Raw genomic sequence first — 20,348 nt, forward strand, 5'->3', positions numbered from 1 at the left:
TAACACAGAATAATTGAAAACATCGAACAAGCCGAATTCTGGAGCATTACTGAAATCACTAGAGGTTATTTCAACCAGGTTACTTTAAAGGATCGGTGAAATTGCAACTAAGTTTGTTAAGTCGTTTTTAGGACCATAGCGCTCAGACAGCTAATAAATTAATAATAATTAATAATTATTAGTTGTCTGAACAGAGCGTAACAAATCAGGGTTTTCCTCGAGTTCCAAATCTTGCACATCCTTACAAGAATGTTCTTTTTGTAGTTGGACGATGAAACGCCGAATTTACGGAGGAAGTGACTAGCAACCGGCTTCTCGGCCAATTTAACAATCTCGCGAGATTTCGCACGAAGCGGAAAATATGTTATTGATGACGCATGCGTTGTGGAATACGGAAAAAAGGGCCAGTAGCATGCGCATCGCGTACACAATATGCAATTAACTTTAACGAGATTATGATGTAGACACATCTCATGAATAATATTTTGAAGTGCAAGTATTAATAGAAAGTATTTATTATTAATAATAATAACTTTATTGCCTCCATGTAAAAAGATAAGTACGGCAAAAAAGAGTTGTAATAACAAAATATATGTAAAAATATAAAAATTCGGTAAGGGGGATTGCGCTCCTATTGGCGTGGCCTCCGGTGGGCTGGGTTTGTCAATAGATTTGTCATTTTTAGTTTTTTTTTGCGGGCTGAAGAGGGGCCTGGCGCGCCTCTATGTGAATTGGGATTTTTATTTTTGATTGAAAGAGGTATCAACATTTTTTTTGGATGAAGTTTTTCCTGTGTGTGTTATATTTTGACCAATTCAATAGAAAATGTTCAAATTGAATTTGTGTCACAGTTATTGCGTATTCTTTTATTTATAAGTTTCTTAGGAATTGAATATCTGCCTTCCTCTATTACGAAGTTATGGTTACTAAATCTAAATTTTGTTAACATTTTCTTTATATAAGTGTCAAGTTCATTCAAATATGGTTCAAAGATGTATTCTGTTTTTAATTTTCCATATGTTCTCAGTTTGCTATTTTCAAGGGAAGTTTGATTAATTTGATTTTTTTGTTTCATGAAGTTTAGTGAATTGTCGTTCAATATTGTATGTATTGCATTTAGTCATTTGTATTGTATGTAGTATTGTGTTGCGTTTGTTCTAGGTATGCCTGTTTTGTGAGATTATCATCTGGGAGATCCTTTATATGCAACCAGTAATTAATAGCTTGGAATTTTGCACTGAGCAGTAGTGGATAATGACCCACCTCTGCGCCCGAGGCTAAGTTACAAGATTTTTTACTTATTTGTAAGATTTGTTTGCAGAATTTAATATTGAATATATTCCATTTAGCATTGTCCTGAATGTCCTGTATGTCTAGGACCCATAATTCTAAGCAATACAGCAACATTGGTTTTATGTGAATGTTAAATAGTTTCATTTTTAGTTTTATGTTCCTAAAAGTACTTTGTTCATGTTGTAAATTGATTTACCAACATTACCTGCTTTAACATGGCATCAACAAAACTGTATAACTGTTGTTTGAATGTCACCATTTTCAAAACTGAATTGATATTTTTTTTCTCAATGTTGATGGACCAAAGATAACAACTTGAGTTTTTGAAAGGTTCACACTCAATTTCCATTTATTGCAATACTCATTTAGTTTATTTAATGATGTCTGTAGACCAGCCTGGGCAGTGAAAGTGAGAGGTGTAAAATACAGTTAATAGTGTTATTATTCAGGAGTGGTGATTCAATATTAGTATTATACAAAGTATCTTTTAAATCATTAATAAACATGTTGAAAAGAGTTGGGCTAATTATAAAACCCTGTTTTACTCCTCTAATAATAGCAAATTCTTTGGTTATATAAATATTTATATTAATTAATTAATTTATATTTGAAAACATATTCTTTTATTATTTTGTAAATCGTGTCATTAATGTTATTTTAATAACTTTGTAATAGCTTATAGAATAGCCCTACTCTCCATAATACCGTGTCGAATGCTTTGGCAAAAACGCCAACATCACGTATATTCTGTCTTGACCCCTACTCTGTCTATTGTCGTTATTTTCTATTATACTAAACGTGTCACCAAATTGTCTGCGCTTTTTACACTGTTCACCAGTGTAAGCAATGGCAAGTGCTTCCATTAAAAACACGTTTTGAAAAGTGTTTCCACCAGGTACATGTATAAAAAGTGCTCATTATCACAACACTTTTAAAAGTGTTTTTAATAGACACACATTTAAAAAAAATGTTTCCACCAGGCACATGTATAAAACAGTGCTTATTATCACAACACTTTTAAAAGTGCTTTTACTAGACAAAAATTTTGAAAAGTGTTTCCAACGGGTATATGTATTGACAAGTGATTACTATCACAACACTTGTAAAAGTGGTATTACTTTACACACATTTTGTAAAGTGTTTATGATCACGACACGTAGAAAAATGTTTCAACCGAAGACAAGTTTTAATGAAATGTTTACTATAACAACTCCTTGAAAAGTGATTTCACGAGACACACATTTTGAAAAGAGTTTCCACCGGAAGTATGTACTGAAAAAGTGTTTATCATCTGCAACAATGCAGATTCTTGTATATCAAATAACGTAATATATGTTGTTCTGAACACGTAATTTTCTAGTGTGAAATATCATAAATATATACACTATATCGAAAGATCGGCCATTAAAATAAAGTAACATTGATAATATAATTGGGGCAAATATGGTTTAAAATACATTTCACCGCCTTTGGTCAAGCCACCGTTCCTCAACAGTTGAATTTGATCAATTTTAAATAAATATTATCAATGTTAAACTTTTGTTTAGATTATTTAAAACTCAATTGTTGAATACCGTTTAAAAGGTGGTGGTCGTAGCTGGTCGTAGCGCAGCGCGTGTTCGAATTTCATGTAAACAAAAAAATGTATTTTACACGCGTTGTATACGTCGCTATGACTATGAGTCCTATATCGAACAGGACGCGGTGCGACGACCACCGCCCTTTAAATACTGAATATGAAAAAGTGGTTAAAATACGAATAATAATGATACTTACCACGAATTGCAGATAAACATCGCTACATGATTATGTTTTCTTATCACTAGAGGGGATTGATTCAGTTTTTATCGTTGACCACTATGATGACGAGATAGTAGACATAAAAGTCAGTGAGGCAACGGAATTCACGTGTTCCACAACCAATGGTAACCCAGCAGCTGAGTTAACATGGACAATAGGTGGAAAAGATATCACAGAATACAGTACATATACAACACAAGTCAGTGATAATAATGACAAATTACATAACAGTATGAGTGTGTTGATTTATGCATTCAAGGCATCAAATAATGGCGAGGAGTTGATATGCACAGCATTTCAACATGAACGATTAACAACTAGGAGTGCTCACATTATCTTAAACGTATTACGTAAGTAAATTTCATATTATTTTATCTTCTCCGACAAGTTACCATATTAACCATATTGCTAGACTTTTATACAGTCTCTTGTTTATTTGTTGGTGTTTTTTTTTCAATAAAACAAATTATTAAGGGATTTTACAAATGGTAACCTCGAAATAAAACAAAAGATAGGGAGTATTTATAATGGTTACTAAATCAATATTTATCTTTTTCAGATCCACCCGTAATTCACGTAATCGAGATTGTAGATTGGGATGATCATTCAGTAACAGTCAAATGTGTGGACACGGCCAATCCAGACTCACATAGATATGAATGGGAAGCCGATGGAGATCAGACTGGGGACACTGAAGACGATAACACATGGGAATTTACAGATACTGACAACGACTGTAAGGAAAATGTCAAATGTACAGCTACGAATAGCGAAGGAAGTGTCAGTTATGAACAAGAAGTTACCTGGTGTATGTTTTTTTCATTTACTGCTCAATTTGTTCAAACTATAAGCACTATGACATTCAACTGTTTGCGTATATAAAATGCAGAAACTCAATGAGTAGCATAAAAGAATATACACAGCTTCTAGTCTTTTTTAAACACAATATGTTTAGCTTTTTTTTTTAAAATTTGTGTTATTTTTCTTTGTATATATCTTGCAAGTTTTATTACGTAATTTTTCACAGTGACTATATAACATATATTGCATGCGTTATTACAAAAACTGCCATAAACGTTGTAATTGATTATTGCATTGCAGCTGCCAGTGATGTGCCGTCACTTCATGTGTATTGTATTGTTTACATAATGATGAATTACATTATAATGTTTTAAATATCGCCTTCCGTATATACATCAAGTAAGTAACAAGCAAACTATTGTATTTACTTTTCTTTCTCAACATAAAAAATACAAACATTTTAACCATTAAATGTGAATTTGAGTCTAATTATGTAAAGTTCACATGGGAAAGAAAAGTGAATATTTCGAACATTGCTTTTCTATGTATCGATATGAAGTGATTACATAATTGGCTCAACTTGAAATAAATAAAATACTTTCACGAACAAAAACTATTTTTATTTGTTTAAATAATTTAATGTTATAAAATGTATTCGATTCGTGTATTCGATTTTCACATTTCATCGTGCGAATTTTATATTTAGTCTGTATGCAAATATGACGTCTACATTCTTGCTGATAATTTACATAACATTACTGTTAATCATTACAAAATAAAATTCTATATATTATATTTTTTGCAGGGCGTAAAGTTTATTCAAGATGTTAAAATAAATCATAAATAAAGCGTATAGAGAATGATTTGCCGATTCACTACATAGACAAAACCAAGAAAAAACTACATTCAACATAACTGTCATCGGAAAGCAGACACATTCTGGCAGGGTCAATCTTCTAATCATTCAAAATACGCCTAGTCAATTTAAAGCCATAGACGTATCAACTATAAAAACATTCCACACCAAGAGCGATAAATGGATGGATATTATAGCTTATAAAATTATAGAATTTTTGTATTATATTCAGTATTTAAATGATGCACTGTTTTCGCATATCTTAAAATGTGAGATCTGTATTTGTTTTTACTTATTTACTTATATCACTTTACTTATTTTGTACTTATAATAAGGAATTATTGCTATTTTTTTCCAGGCTATTCTCGCTATCTAAGTGTCAAAATCCGAGGTATAACACTGTATAATATTACAAAGCTATTATAAATGTTATTGGTCAGTCGGTCACTTACCATGTCACCTTGCGAGATTACACAGATATTCTCTCTATAAACACACGAAAAGTTGTCAGGTTATATCCACTATATATATCACGAATATACAGCAATCCAAAACATAGAAAATCTACATAATATTGAATTCAGGTTGAACGTCATAAAGAAGCTATACGATGGCCTCAGAAGGTTTCGCGTTGTATTCAATTTCCTTAATTTCTTTGATTTCATACGTACCTGTCAGTAAGCGCCGTACTAGGTACACAGAAACAGGCGAATGCTCTTCTTTCAACATTTATCTTGCATTTCTATCATTCGGTAGAATTGATATTATGTCATGGATGTCATCATACGTTTCTGTGCCCCATCGTGATGCGATATGATATCCTCCTCAAAATTATCTACATCCAAACAAACGTCATGATGTGTTTATGAAAGTGATCCTGAATTACCGATTTTTACATACAAAACTTGTTATTATGTTATTATTATGCACTTTGATGACTGCAGAAATAATAAAGTTCGCGAGAACCAGGAACTACACACATATATATATATATATATATATATAAATATTGTTGTATATATTTTGTGAATTATTCATGTAACAAATACAACTTCAATGTTTTGATTGTATTTATTTATTTTTTATTTAATCTCGTACTTGATAAACACGATGTAGTGAATATACAATGGTTGCTGTAAGGATTTTAATTTGTCATCCTGATTTATAATTAGATAATAAAATATTACATATGTAATGAAACTCAAGTTTCAAAATTAATTTAAATGGAACCGAAGAGTCAGCCATCAGAAATGTCAATGCATCAACATTGTCAGAACCTGTTCTGCTTAGTTTCTGGAGTGAGCATTTTTATTTTCATCATGTCCGCAGATCAGATCATCAAAATGCATTTAGCAACGAAAACACGTCTAAAGGGCGGACATAACAGAAAGAAGAGAGAGTATTCAAACATGTTACAATTTCCGAATACTGTTAAACCAAATACTGGATGTAATTTTTAATGAAAAAATGACCAAAAAACACATAATTAAAGTTTATTCATAATTTCGAATATCCAGTCAAGGGGATTAACTGTACTTTTTGTAGCAAAATCTGTATATGAAACACTTGATATACGTCACGTATGTACTGAAAAACAGGTCCACAGCCTGTCTGAAATATCTTGTGTTATAAATGGAACAAAACTATTACATCTGAACAGGTAAGAGCGTGGGGTCAAATCCTGGGCTTAATGATAGATATATACCTTGAGTGCTCAACTTTTTATATCTGTTCCTTATTGATCCAACCAGTTTGTATCTCTTCGGTGAGATTTTCACTAAAGTCTTTTAATGATCCCTGATCAATTCATTTCGATTGATTGCAGTCGCCACGTCATCAAACCATAGTAACTCACCATTCAATATTGTTGGTATAATAACACATATACACAGTTACATGATAAGAAATCTAATTTACTGAAACATTTTTGACGAGAACAGTGATTAATATAAAAATTCATTTGTCATAACAATAACACGGTTAACCTAAATTACTTGTACTATTACGATAGTTCTTTCTTATTTGATGGTATTATTGATATACTGCCCCCTACGACGAGAATCGAATATGACATCGTAAATATTCTCATTGAAAAAAGTGAATTCTCAAATATAAGTTTGGAAAGCCAGTAGGTTGACAATGGTTTCCATCTTGTAAAACTCAAATTATAGTCCACATTGTCATGTGTATTGAAAGTGGAACTGATGTTTACGATAAGATTTAAAGTGCCTCTGGAATGCCCACTAACACATTTCCTAATTTGGATTTGTGTTTCATTTTGTTGTTGAAAATTATTACCCGTATGAGAGTATATTTGAGATCGTTATACTGTTATAATAATGAGTCATCTGACGGCGTTTTTTTGAAACATTGTATTTTTGGCGAATCCAGCAATGCATATAGTAATAGTGTGAGAATGTAAGAGTCTACGAACGACCTGAAGGCGTTACATCAGTGGATGAAAGCCGTAAACTCAAAGAGTACAAGTTTTGCCGAACATCTGTCATTATTTATGAAAGAACAATTTGAATTTAAAGACAAGTACCGACAAAATAAATTTGGCACAATACTAACACTTTTCAAAGAACCAGACTAGCCCATGTTCACCGCGTCGCTTTCAGAAAAAAGAGAAACCTCGGGTAAGTTTATCAAATGTTTTTGGAATCTGAATAACGTTTTGTAGAGACCATATAGTTCGTGTTATGTGAGAGGTATTAATGAGGTGACGCGAAATCCAAAGCTCGGAAATTATGTAGTACTCACACGTTGGTATTTGTTTTTAATTTCGCTGTCTAAAAGTTTCTGAATTGTTTGGTGATTGGTTGAATGACAACTTCCCGCTTCTGTGATCTTTTCTTGCAATTTGATCTGCGTAATAAGTTGGCTATCCTTATTTTGCGACCAGGCAATTCTTAATGTGATGTCGTAGTTATGACAATCACGCTAAAAAAATAAACTCACACTTTTTGCTATTGTTTGCTCTTCACTATTTTTGTTACCCAATCTAACACCGCCATTCATAGACTTGTCTTCGCCGTGACCCGACGCGTTTATCCATTTCAACAGAATGTAAATTCCTTCGCACTCGGCTCTTATTTCGTAACATTATTTAAGAATCATCGACTCCAGGGGCGGATCTAGGATTCTGGAATAGGGGGCGGGCGATAAGTTGGCCGATGGCCTAGTTCGCGAGCGCCGATGGTTACAAATAGGGAGCCGCGGCCCCCTCGGCCCCCTCTAAATCCGCCTCTGGATTCATTATAAATGTTCTTCTCTATTTCATTGATCGCTATGGTTCAATGTTTAGAATGTTAAAACATTATCTTTTGAATTTTGTTTTACTTAGACGATCGATGTAATACATCAGCAAACAAACATATACTCAGTAACCTGACAAATACATACAAATAAATTTGGCGTAGATTGAGTTTGAAAACCATTTTTTTCATTTTAAAAACATATTTTGTAGTTAATAACATAAAAATAATAATATTGATGTACAAATAAATTATTTTGGGCCAGAAAATAGCAGGCAATCCACAAGCATTTTGTTACAGGAGTCTGGTATAATATCAACTTTTAATATGTCTAATTAATGTTTCCTAATACAACAATATTTTCCCAAAATAATTCATTGTGATTATTTATTTCAAAATTTGTATCAAAATATGGCATTTCCTAATAATCAGAGACTGATGCAGAATGTTGCGTTAGAAGGGGCATATTTACATAAACGTCATTGTGACTTTGCGTTGAGGAACACATTTGTAAGAGAAACGCCGATTTCATGTGCGGCGCTCCTCTAAATCATCTACTGATATTTTAGCCCAAAAAGCGATGGTACAATCATAACACCACGATATAATGCTAGAATAAAAAGTTATGACGTGATTATACAAGAAACAATTGTCTGACTAACATATATTGTGTATACATTTTGTAATAGTATGATAATTTAGACGAGAATTATGGGACTGTAATTAAGTACAGAATTCATGTATATTTAAAAGCTTGGCGGTTGCAGTTAATAAATAACAGACAATCAACACATTTGTACTACGGGGCTTGGAAAGCTTAGGTGTATTTTTATGCTTCAATTAGCAATTACAGACGACCGTTTACGTGAATGCCTCGAGTACCATCCATAGAAAATCTCAACATACTTTAGTATATGAAAAATACATTTTAGTCAGATATTTTATCAGACATTTGATCAGACAAACCTCTGAGTTTTCCCGGGAGTTTAACCTCATTATATAACCTTTCAACTTTGATGAATATGCAAATTTTATATAGTCATGTTCCTTGACGTCATACACGGAAGTAGAAGTTTATATACACACGTTTTATCGCACATGGAATAACTACGAAGTGAATGTGAACAGGAGAAAAACAAGTTGATATGTATTTCACAAGCGTTACAATGTTACTTATTGTTCTGTTTACCCGGAAACATGGAGGTACAGTATACATTGCTATTTTGTTACGTACTATCACTATGCCAAGAGTGTCAGTTCAACGTAAAATGCGACCTGTTTTGGACACTGTCCTGTTGTAATTACATTAGCTATTAATCTGTGATAATTGCTGTATACAAGTTTAATCTCCTGACATGTTGTGTTGCTGGCAGTTATATTAGCGAAACATTCAGGCATTGGTCTTACTCAATTAAATAAACCCGACACGAGATTTCATGTCAACAGAATTCAGTACAATTGCTTCAGTCATACATACGCCACTGTTCCATTAGCATTCTATTTAACTGGCTGAATGTCCCTTGGCTGTTATGAGCTGGTAAATATGTAAATTCTACGTGGTTATCATAGCACTCTATAATTTATTTATAAAACCCAGATAGATAAACATTAAATGCCCGGAAATTATTGAATATATCGATTATTTATAGTTGACGGTGAAGCTACATTGATAGGACCAAGTAGTACAGTGTATGCTATGCCTGGGGAGGACGCTACACTCGACTGTACTATTTACAACTTGGGCGATTCAACTAACTACGCTACATGGGTATATGAAGAAACCTCAACCATAGTTGCCAATATATATCCAACTGGTACTGGCAATGCATCACCAGGATATGGTGTTGATACTTCAACATCAAATAGATATGATTTGATTGTATATGACGTCACTTTAGATGGAAGTGATGGTGAATATGATTGTTATTTCAGTCTGGATAACAATCCTGATGGAGAAGTTGGAAAACTTGTTGTGTTGGGTAAGTATAACATTTCTTATAATTTGTAGATGAATACTAATGTATTTATATTATTACTTATTAAGTTGTGATGCACTGACTAATTCTTGTCATTTTGGAATTATTTGAGAGGTGTGATTTGTATGTTTTTACCCAAGGACCCCACTTCGCAACATTTGAACCTAGCGTAGAAGGGAGTTATGCTAGTACGTACTCACCGATTTAGCAAATACCGGTGAAATATTATTATAATATTAATGGAGAAATTGTATATTAATGTATTTTCTCTCACTAGACAATGTTGATTCAGTTGATATTGTTGACCTCTATGATGACCAGAAAGTAGATATAATAGCAGGAGAAACAACACAATTCACTTGTAAAGCATCTGATGGTAACCCAGCAGCTGAGTTAACATGGACAATAGGAGACACCAATATCACAGAATACAGTACATATACAACACAAGTCAGCGATAATAATGACAAACTACATAACTGTATGAGTGTGTTGAATTAAACATTCAATGCAACAGATAATGGAGAGGCTTTGAAATGTCAAGCATTTCAACATGAACGATTAACAAGAACAAGTGCACGTGTTTACGTGAATGTGTTATGTGAGTATTCTTAGCATGTATAATGTTATGAACAGATTACACGTCAATTACGTATGTCACAGTTCATTCAGCTATTTTCCGGATAGAATATAATCGCTGCGTTGTCGAAAGTAGAAAACCAGTGCAAAAACATGCCAGTAACCATTACTTTCTGGGTTGATTCATCAATATTCTAGACCCTGTAATAATCTCCGAAATTGAGATTATTTCTTGGAGTGATGGTGGTGTGATAAATGTGGCATGTGTAGATACAGCCAATCCAGACTCATATCAATATGAATGGGAAGCTGAGGGTGGACAGACTGGTACTACATATGAGAACACATGGGAACTTATAGATACTGGAAATGATGGCCAAGAAGAGATTACATGTACAGCTACAAACACTATGGGATCTAGTACACCTTATACCCAAATAGTCTACAAACCATGTAAGTATACAATGTGTTCACATTATAGTGACAGAGACAGTATGTACAGCTACAAACACTATGAGATCCAGTAGACCATATGACTAAATAGTCTACACACCATGCAAATATATACTTTATAATATATGTATACGTATGTATAGCATGATGTACAAAGACCAAGTTTAAAGTATGACGTGTACGTACTAATATAGTATGCTTACAGAGACATTTGGTTACAATGTCTTTCATTTAAATTCTACCTTCCAGCGATAGAAGTACATCTGTGACGTAAATGTGTCAAAGAACTGCCATTTACAACTGTCATAGTGTTGATGTCTATAATTATCGTTAATAAAATAATATGTGATGTGCTGTATTCTAGTTGACAAATAATCCAAACAATTATTGATTTGAGCTACTTCCCGTCAAATGAATGGAGTGATTTGTGGCTGATCAGTCTTACGTTTCTATGCATATATTTAATTCAAATTAATGTTCATTTCAGACATTATGGCTCTTTCCTGAACAATCGAATGTTAGGTTTTACATAAACTATTTATCCTGTGTTTTTGTAGACGGACCCACAGTTAACGCTATCACAGATAGTCCCCTCAAAATCGTAGCAGGGTCTGACGCCGTGTTAGAGTGTGGCACAGATGCAGTACCACCATTTCCCGATAACGAGTGTTGGGAATGGTTTCTACAGATTGGATCAAATTACACACAGTTAGATTCTTCTGATGAAGGCTATGATATTGATCCAGTGGAAGGTGATGAACGGACAACAACGTTAAATATATTTGATGCACAAGGTGTCCAAACTTATCGATGTCAACTTGGAGAGTCATACGCGAATATTGAAGACCAGGCAACGGGATCAGGGTCAGGTTCGCGGCAGTTAATTATACGCTCTTTTATATATATATATATATATATATAGCAACATGTACTATAAGGACATGTACAGAGATTGAATATCTATTCACAAAAATGCAAACACACCGACCATATCCAATTTATCATACATATTTATCTATCTATATTACAACATATAATATAAGAACATGTATAAAGATTGAATATCCATTCACAACCTGTGACGTAATATTTGGTTTATTCACATCATACGAGCTGTGTTTGGGTTTTAAATCATAATTTGTATATTATTCTAGCAACTGATCAGAATTCCTGCACCGTGAGTGTTCGTATGGCGGCATTATTTGCAGTTCTATTTTGTTGCTCAGTGACTGGCAATATCATCGCATTTATTATACATAGACGTCTTAAGGCAAGTTTTTCTAAACAGGTATGTTTTATGTTAAATAATGACGAGTAAATAATTGTGCTTTCTATGATTTTCTGTGTGGTACTTAGCGTGGATGTTGTCAAACATACCAACATATATTCATGTATTTGTTTAAACAAATTTTTTGGGAGAAATTATGTGTTTTATGTTGATATTCTGTATTTTGTTTTAAAGTCTATGTCGGATTCAGGTGATAATTATACAACACTTTCTACAATGACTAAAGATGCAGTGCATGTATATGAAAGACCTACATTAAAATCAGATGAGGTAAAAGAACATATTACAAATTAACAATCGCATGAAGTAACAAAGTAAACACATTATTCAAATATAATAGTTTATAATTTTATTTGTTTAGTTTATAGATAACTGCTTTTGAACTGACTAACAGACCAAATGAATCATGAAGGTGATTAGATATTGTAGTACATTATGTTTGATTGTAGAACGTTGAAAACAGTGATTATACTTCCCTTTCACCAGAAACAAGAAACACAAAATCTACATATGTGGAAATAAACACGACAAAGTTAAATACTGAGCAACCTGATGCCTTTTTACAGATTACATCGATTTATACGATATTTGTTTTCTACTTTATGTACAAAGAAAATTATTCTGTGGCTGTTCATGTTATAGTATAAATATCATATGTAATGAAACGATGATTAATTATAACATACATAACATTGTACACTTACGAACGATTATTAGAACCAATTAAAATACACGACTGCTAAAATAACTAATAAGCATTGTGCTCATAACATTGTACTTTGTTTTGTTTTCACCCAGAACATCTGAACGTTAACACATACAAGAAGAGGACGGATTGTTATACAAATGTTGACGTCCACAGATTAGTGACTGATAAAATTTAAACAGTTGATCCGAACATATTTAAATTACGTGTTAACTATTGTGGATTTGACTCTTATGTGTCACATTTGCAAATCTCGGAAGTGAAATGAAGTATTTTCTTTTCAATTTGATAGCACCTTTAGAAAAAACACACATTCACGTTGTGATATTGCTCCCAGTTCAATATAATACTGATGTCATTCTGAGTTTTGGTCAATTATTATCCAAATCACATAAACAATTAAAATATTATTAAATAAGTATTAAATAGCGTAATAATGATTTTTCAGAAATTTATAACTTTTGCAAGTTTTGAAATTTAACGACCAATTTACTCAGAGTAAATTATATTTATCTGTACTTCTTCGAGTTACCTTAATTGATCTATTGGCTTTTAGAAATTATAACATGTTTGATAACTTAATTATCCATTTAATAGTTACAAGCAACACGGGTACTTTTCATAGGAATATAGAAAAAATATAGACATTATAGGAACAAATATATACATAGTAGAGATGCAAGGCGACTGCAGCTATATTATTAGATATAATTGTGTTGAGACTATTTTCTGACTGGCAAATCATTGATAATTTATTACATAATTTACGTACGATCATTTTGAATGTAACCGTAGTATTTACCTATTGAATAAATTGACAATGACGTCTTATATATTACTTTATGTATCTTATCTGCATAATTTAATAAAAGTGTCCGATTTGTAATTTGAAAAAAAAAATTGTGACGCTAAGGTCTTTTTTACTTAATTAACATATTGCACTAGTGTCACGTTTCTAATGAATATTTTACCGACTACCCTTATACTATACATGTCGATGCAGTGATGTAGTGTCATTTTCAATTCATTTGCATGCGAATACAGAGGAGGTCGTTCACCCCTATATCGAACACTGAGTGATCTGAACTGCTGAACTGCAGCGTTACTGCACATTTAGCACACCTATGTACTTTGTTTTTTGTTTGGTTCTAGTCAATTGCACAAAACAAATAAAGTATTTGATGCTGAAAATATTTTCTTTCATAAGAAACAACCTTAACTCATTGGGGTGTGCGCGCCTTGAATTAGGGATTGAAGCTGACGCCACATTAAGAAAGTTGTCGTGTTTATACAGATCATCATATAATTCATGAATAATTGATTCAAATAATTGATACACTGTAACGAATAAATATGATGTAGTTGAAGTAGACTACGGTGTTATTTAATGTTGTACAGTGGTACAAAATAGACAATACTGCGTACAATGACTTCCCCTAAAAGCAGTATTTTCATGTAGTGGAATAAGTGATACAATCTGAAAAGCAGGCATATACAGTTTTACAATTCAGATTATATAACATGATTAACATTACTTATTCAATAAAATCTGTATTTCATACTTCCACATTCACACTAATACATGGCAATATCCAGTTAATGGACAGTTGTCGCATCTACTAGTTGTAGGTAAGAAGCTATCGGTTAACTTATAGAATCATACGCGGATATTGAAGTGGAGGCAAAATGATTTCATTGAACACTTTGAGTTTGGCGATATATTTGATTTATTGTGATAGAACCCGTCGTATTTGAGCTTTAAATAATGGTTTATATATTATTAAAAAACAGGGCAAAATAAATTTATCACCAACGTTGGTGTGGCTGCATAATTTAATCTTTCTTAATTGCTCAGTAACTGTGAGGATTGGAGTATATATTATCTATCGATTTGTCATATGCAAGGTTTTCCTAAACATACTTGTTTTACAATAACAAAATAATGATCATTAAATTGGTTGATTTTTTAAAGTGTGTATACTAGGCACAAAGCGTGGATATGTATCGCTAATTCTCTGTCAACTAATATATATCAATATTTCAGTATGCACTACTAAATAATGTGATATTTCAGCATGATCACCTGTGGATATATTCAAGAAATTACTTAATTTGTATATACATCACACCAGGAAGACAAGGTAAGATAATATATATATAACACAATATTGTTAATAGTTTAAAATAAATTTTCAGATCACAATTTACGAATATAATATGCCGATAACAAATGTAACATTACACTGAGGACGCTATTTACCATAGTCTACATATAACATCATAACTGGTTGACAGATAAAATATTTGCAGTGTGTTTTACCGCAATGAAACGTATATTAAAACATGCATAACTTTACACGTGTTAACAAGTTATTTGAGGTAGAGACTCGTGTTCGTGGCCTACAATTTAAACTCCTTTTTTTCTGTATGTGATCGACAAATTTCAGGAGTGTGAGTAAGTCAGTAGAATGTTATCGCGTAACATACATTTTCAAGATAATTATAAGATTGTTTGATAAGTACTAGGATTAATGGTAAAGATTGTAAACAGAGATGCGTAACTTTCAAATACCGAAGTGCAACTGAAGGTCACACTTCTAAGTGGAATCGCAAACAGTACTACCAATTCGATAGATCCTGACAGATATCATGTTTTTTTTATCATATTTCTTCATTCTGTAACTTACATTATTATTTAAATTAAATTTGATATAGATTCAAAAAATCGAAAAAAATAATAAAATTACTTACCTTAATTACAACAATTTCACAAAATATCGTCTGCTATATCTAAAGCATGATTGTGATCAATTTTCACTATATTTTTTCTCAAGAAACATCTGAATGATGTATGCTGACTTGTTAAACTAGTCATTCAAATGTTACAATAAGTTTTTATGCTATAAAATCAAACTACCCAGATCACAAAAAAATGGCATTGTCAAATTTTAAGCTTATTTCGTGATAGTGGGCACAGACGGATAGACTTTGTTTATAGAATGCAGCACAGTAGCGTAGTATTTTGAATATTTGCATTTGAATGCAACTGAGTACACGAACTTTAATGCAAACACAAACCTTACTTCAGTGACATCAGTGAGTTGACCTTTATGCATGTGTTAGTGAATGTATCTAGGCCAGTGGATATAGCCTAGGTATTGAGTCTTTGGAACACTCACTCAGCGTAGGAGTCGACCCTTTTTGGTATTCAACACCGGTAGGATTTAAAATCTACGTCTATCGATCATTACAACAACCACTATGCAAATAGTGACCGGTAAATACAGTATTTCCATTCAGTGTACTCGGCGTGTTGAACTGGTATAGTACAGTACCACGTCGATTGTAAACAGATACATTGGTTTTGTCACAGAGCGTTGAAAAAGTCATTCATGACAAAGAAGGCAAGGCAAGGCAAACGTTTGAAAGCAGAGCGCAAAGGCTGATGTAATATTTTGATAAGGTTTTAAAGCAAAACATAAAAATTATTTGTTGATTAGCGTTAAACAGTTTGGTCAGATATAGTGAACGAATCTCACATTAAAAATAAACAATGAAATAACAAATTATATATGATGACCGAATTTTACAACAAAACATATGTAAAAACAATGCTATAACGAAAAAAATGAAATAAATTGTTCATTGTCAGGACTAGTTCTGATTGGACCAACTGGTATAGAATATGCACTACTGTATATAAATAGACAGTCAGTTTCACAAAATTGGACTTGGTTAAAGTTGGCGAGACCGGTCCAATAGCTGAAATCACAGACCAGGATTCTATTATTACCGTAGTTGATCCAGCCAATTATGGTGTTGTGTACACAGCGCCATACAGATATGACTTGGTTATATATAATATATATTTAGAAGACAACGATGGCCAGTATGATTGTTATTTTAGTTAAGATGGGAATGAAGATGCGGAAGTAGGAACACTTACTGTACTTGGTAAGTAAAGTATAACACAACAGAAAGAAATTCCAAGACGCAATTTTCAATCCCTTTCGGCTTATTTATTTATGTAACAATTGACAGTGGATACGACATATTCTTTTAAAAAATTATTGAGGTTACTTGAATGAAAAATAAATAAAATTATATAATGTCATGTTTTACATTCTGTATCCAACGCATTATATTTATAAAGAGTCAGTTTTTTAGGGATCACTCTTTGATATTGAGTTAAAAAGTAATATGTTGAAAGTAATTGAGTTGATGTTCTTCTTTTAGACTATTTAAATTAATATCGATTTATTCAACTACGTTTACACTATTACTTCATAAATAAAATGTGTATAGAACCGCGACGAGGTATAATAAATATTTAGACTCTTAGGCAAACTATACTGCTTGAGTGAACGAAACTGTTCATCCTCACAGATGGATAAGATTCAATAAGCATAGTTTGCTACAGTAATGATGCAGTTGTTAAAGTTGATGAAAATGAAGCAAGAGAGTTTACCCGTGAATCCACATTTGAAACCAATAACCAGTAACATGAAACAATTATATACTGTTGAAAGTGTGTGATAAGATAACCAACTGAAATCTAAGAAAGTACAATAAACTTTCACCTCCAGTGTAACAGTCCTAGTATATGATTGAATGATCATAACAGTACTGAAATGCATCATAGTGGTTAACATATGCACTTGAGTTTGTCAGTGTGAATAAGCAAAAGTCCTGAGGACAAAACGCTTGTTTTTGTAAAATTACAAAATATTAACTATGCAAATTGCAATATGGCCACAAAAGCTGCTCCTAAAAATTCTTTGTGTGTAGTTAGAGACAAGATGGACAAGTGTACATTTTTATTCAGTGTGATACAGATACAACAGGGCGGTCAAAATCATCGATTCCCCGTACACAAACTAATTCTCCTGTTTGTTCACATATGAAGCCACAGTTAATGCTATCACAGTGAATATTATTAAAATCGAAGCAGGGTTCGACGCCGTGTTAGAGTGCGGTACTGGTGCTTTACCACCACTTAATGGTTTCCATAGAACGGCTAAAGTTACGTAGAAATAGATTCTTCTGATGAATATGATAGTGATCCAGTGGAAGGTGATGAACAGACAAGAACGTTGACTATATTTGATGCACAAGGTGTTAAAACTTATCGCTGTCAATTTGGAGAATCGTACGCGGATATTGAAGTCCAGGCAACGGGATCAGGTCAGCTTCACGGCAATGCTTGAGTGCATACGTTTCGGCATTGTCGTAATAACATTATTATTATACATCTTTCCCTCCTAAGGATACATCATAGAAATACCGAAATACAAAAAGTTTAGAACAAATTGGGCTAACTTTCTATAGGATATGGTGGTATACTATACATGTTCTGCGACAAATTACAGCTAATATAATAAATACTGGATAATATATCATTTAAACAATTTGTATTCTTGTGCCAGCAAACTGCGTGAAGAAGACTACAAATGAATAACTAGATTAAAATGTAGCGAAACCTACGATTTTGTTTGTATAAGGAGGGTAAAGCAAAACAGTATTGTGAATATTTGCATATGAATACAATTCCGGACACGAACCGTACATTCAGTGATATCGGCTAGTTGACCCGGTATAGTACCACATCGACCGAACTGTTTGACAGCATGGCGCTGATCTTGTAGGTTAGCTAAGATACTAAGAACGGCATGTCTCTTATGAAATAAAATATTCGGTGTGTTGTCTTTTTGTGGTGTCTGGCACAGTGAGCATTACAATATGTATAAATAGCATTCGCTATATATGTCACATTGAACACACATTAAACACGTTGTGGCGCAACGACAGACGATTTAACGATTTTCGACAAACAAAATGTTCAAACCACGGTATTTGATAGTAATAACTTGTTTATTTTTGATTTAATATTTATTTGCATTCTGTCCATGTCCAAACTAAATTATAATTTTCGCAGTTTTATACAAAATTGCAGTCAGAAATTATAGAATTATAAAATATGTTTCTAGTGTATGCAATAAACATAGTTTTAGTATTAACGTATAATATCTGCCAGTGTGAGAATATGACAAGCAAATCTACGGAGTGAAATATCACTTGAATCTTATTGAACATGTACATTAGTTATGTAGATAAATTGTGGTATCATATGTATCTCACGTTATTAGTATACAGCATTGATATTACTGTTTGCTGTTAAATGCAGGATTTGAAAAACAATGTTGCCATTATTTTGTTATGTGACCTTTCATCTCATGGAATCCAAAATGGCGCACAAGAGAACCTACCCATAGGCCTAACATTTGATAATCATATATTTGAAATACGTGTTTTAAAGACCAACAGTTTTACAATTCAGATTATATAACATGGTTAACACACATCTATCACTACTCATTCTATAAAATCTGTATTCCATACTTTCACAAAATCCAGTGAACAGTTAATTGACAGTGGTGGCGTCTATTAGTTTCGTTAAGCAACTATTCGGTAACTTATATAATCATACGCGGATATTGAAGTGCAGGCAATGTGATTGCATAGAACACACCGTCGTATTTGAGCTTTAAATAATGGTTTATATATTATTACAGAAACGGGGCAAAGTAAATGTATGTTGGTGCATAATTTGCAATCTTCCTTAATTGCCCAGTAACTAGGAGTATTGGAGTATGTAGTACATACACCACACCAGGAAATCAAGGTAAGAACATATATTAACACTTGGAGTGTATCATATAAATACACTATTGTTAATAGTTTATTAACAATGAATTTTCTGATCACACACACAATTTACGAATGTGAAATACCGATAACAAATGTAACAGTACATTATATCTCTATTCGAACGTTGCGGGCGCTAATTACCATAGTCTACGTATGAGATCTAAGGTGATTGAAAACAACAGTATTTGCAGTGTGTTTTACTGCAATTAAAACATGCATAACGCTTTACACGAGTTAACAATTTATTTAAGGTAGAGACTCACGTTCCTGGCCTTCCATTTTAACTCCTTTTTTCTGTATGTGATCAAGAAATTTCAAGAGTATGAGTAAATCAGTAGAATGTTATCGCGTAAGTATTCATAACATACATTTACAAAGATAATCATCGACATGATCAAATACCTTCCTCATTGTTTTACAAGTTGCCATGGTTTTGCAACAACAATTAAGATTGTTTGATGAGTACTATATTCAAAAAACTTTTTTTTGTCTGAAGGATTTCTCAATTAACATAGAACATGTCAGTTTTTTGTTGTTTGACAGAAAACGTCATGTGACCGCTAAAGTTTGTATTTGTGAAATGTGTTTCTCATATACCCTTAATGCTACTATAAAATGAAAAAAAGGTTTC

This window comes from Saccoglossus kowalevskii, chromosome 5, assembly GCF_978046115.1.
Source record: "Saccoglossus kowalevskii chromosome 5, keSacKowa6.1, whole genome shotgun sequence".
Lineage (NCBI taxonomy): Eukaryota > Metazoa > Hemichordata > Enteropneusta > Harrimaniidae > Saccoglossus > Saccoglossus kowalevskii.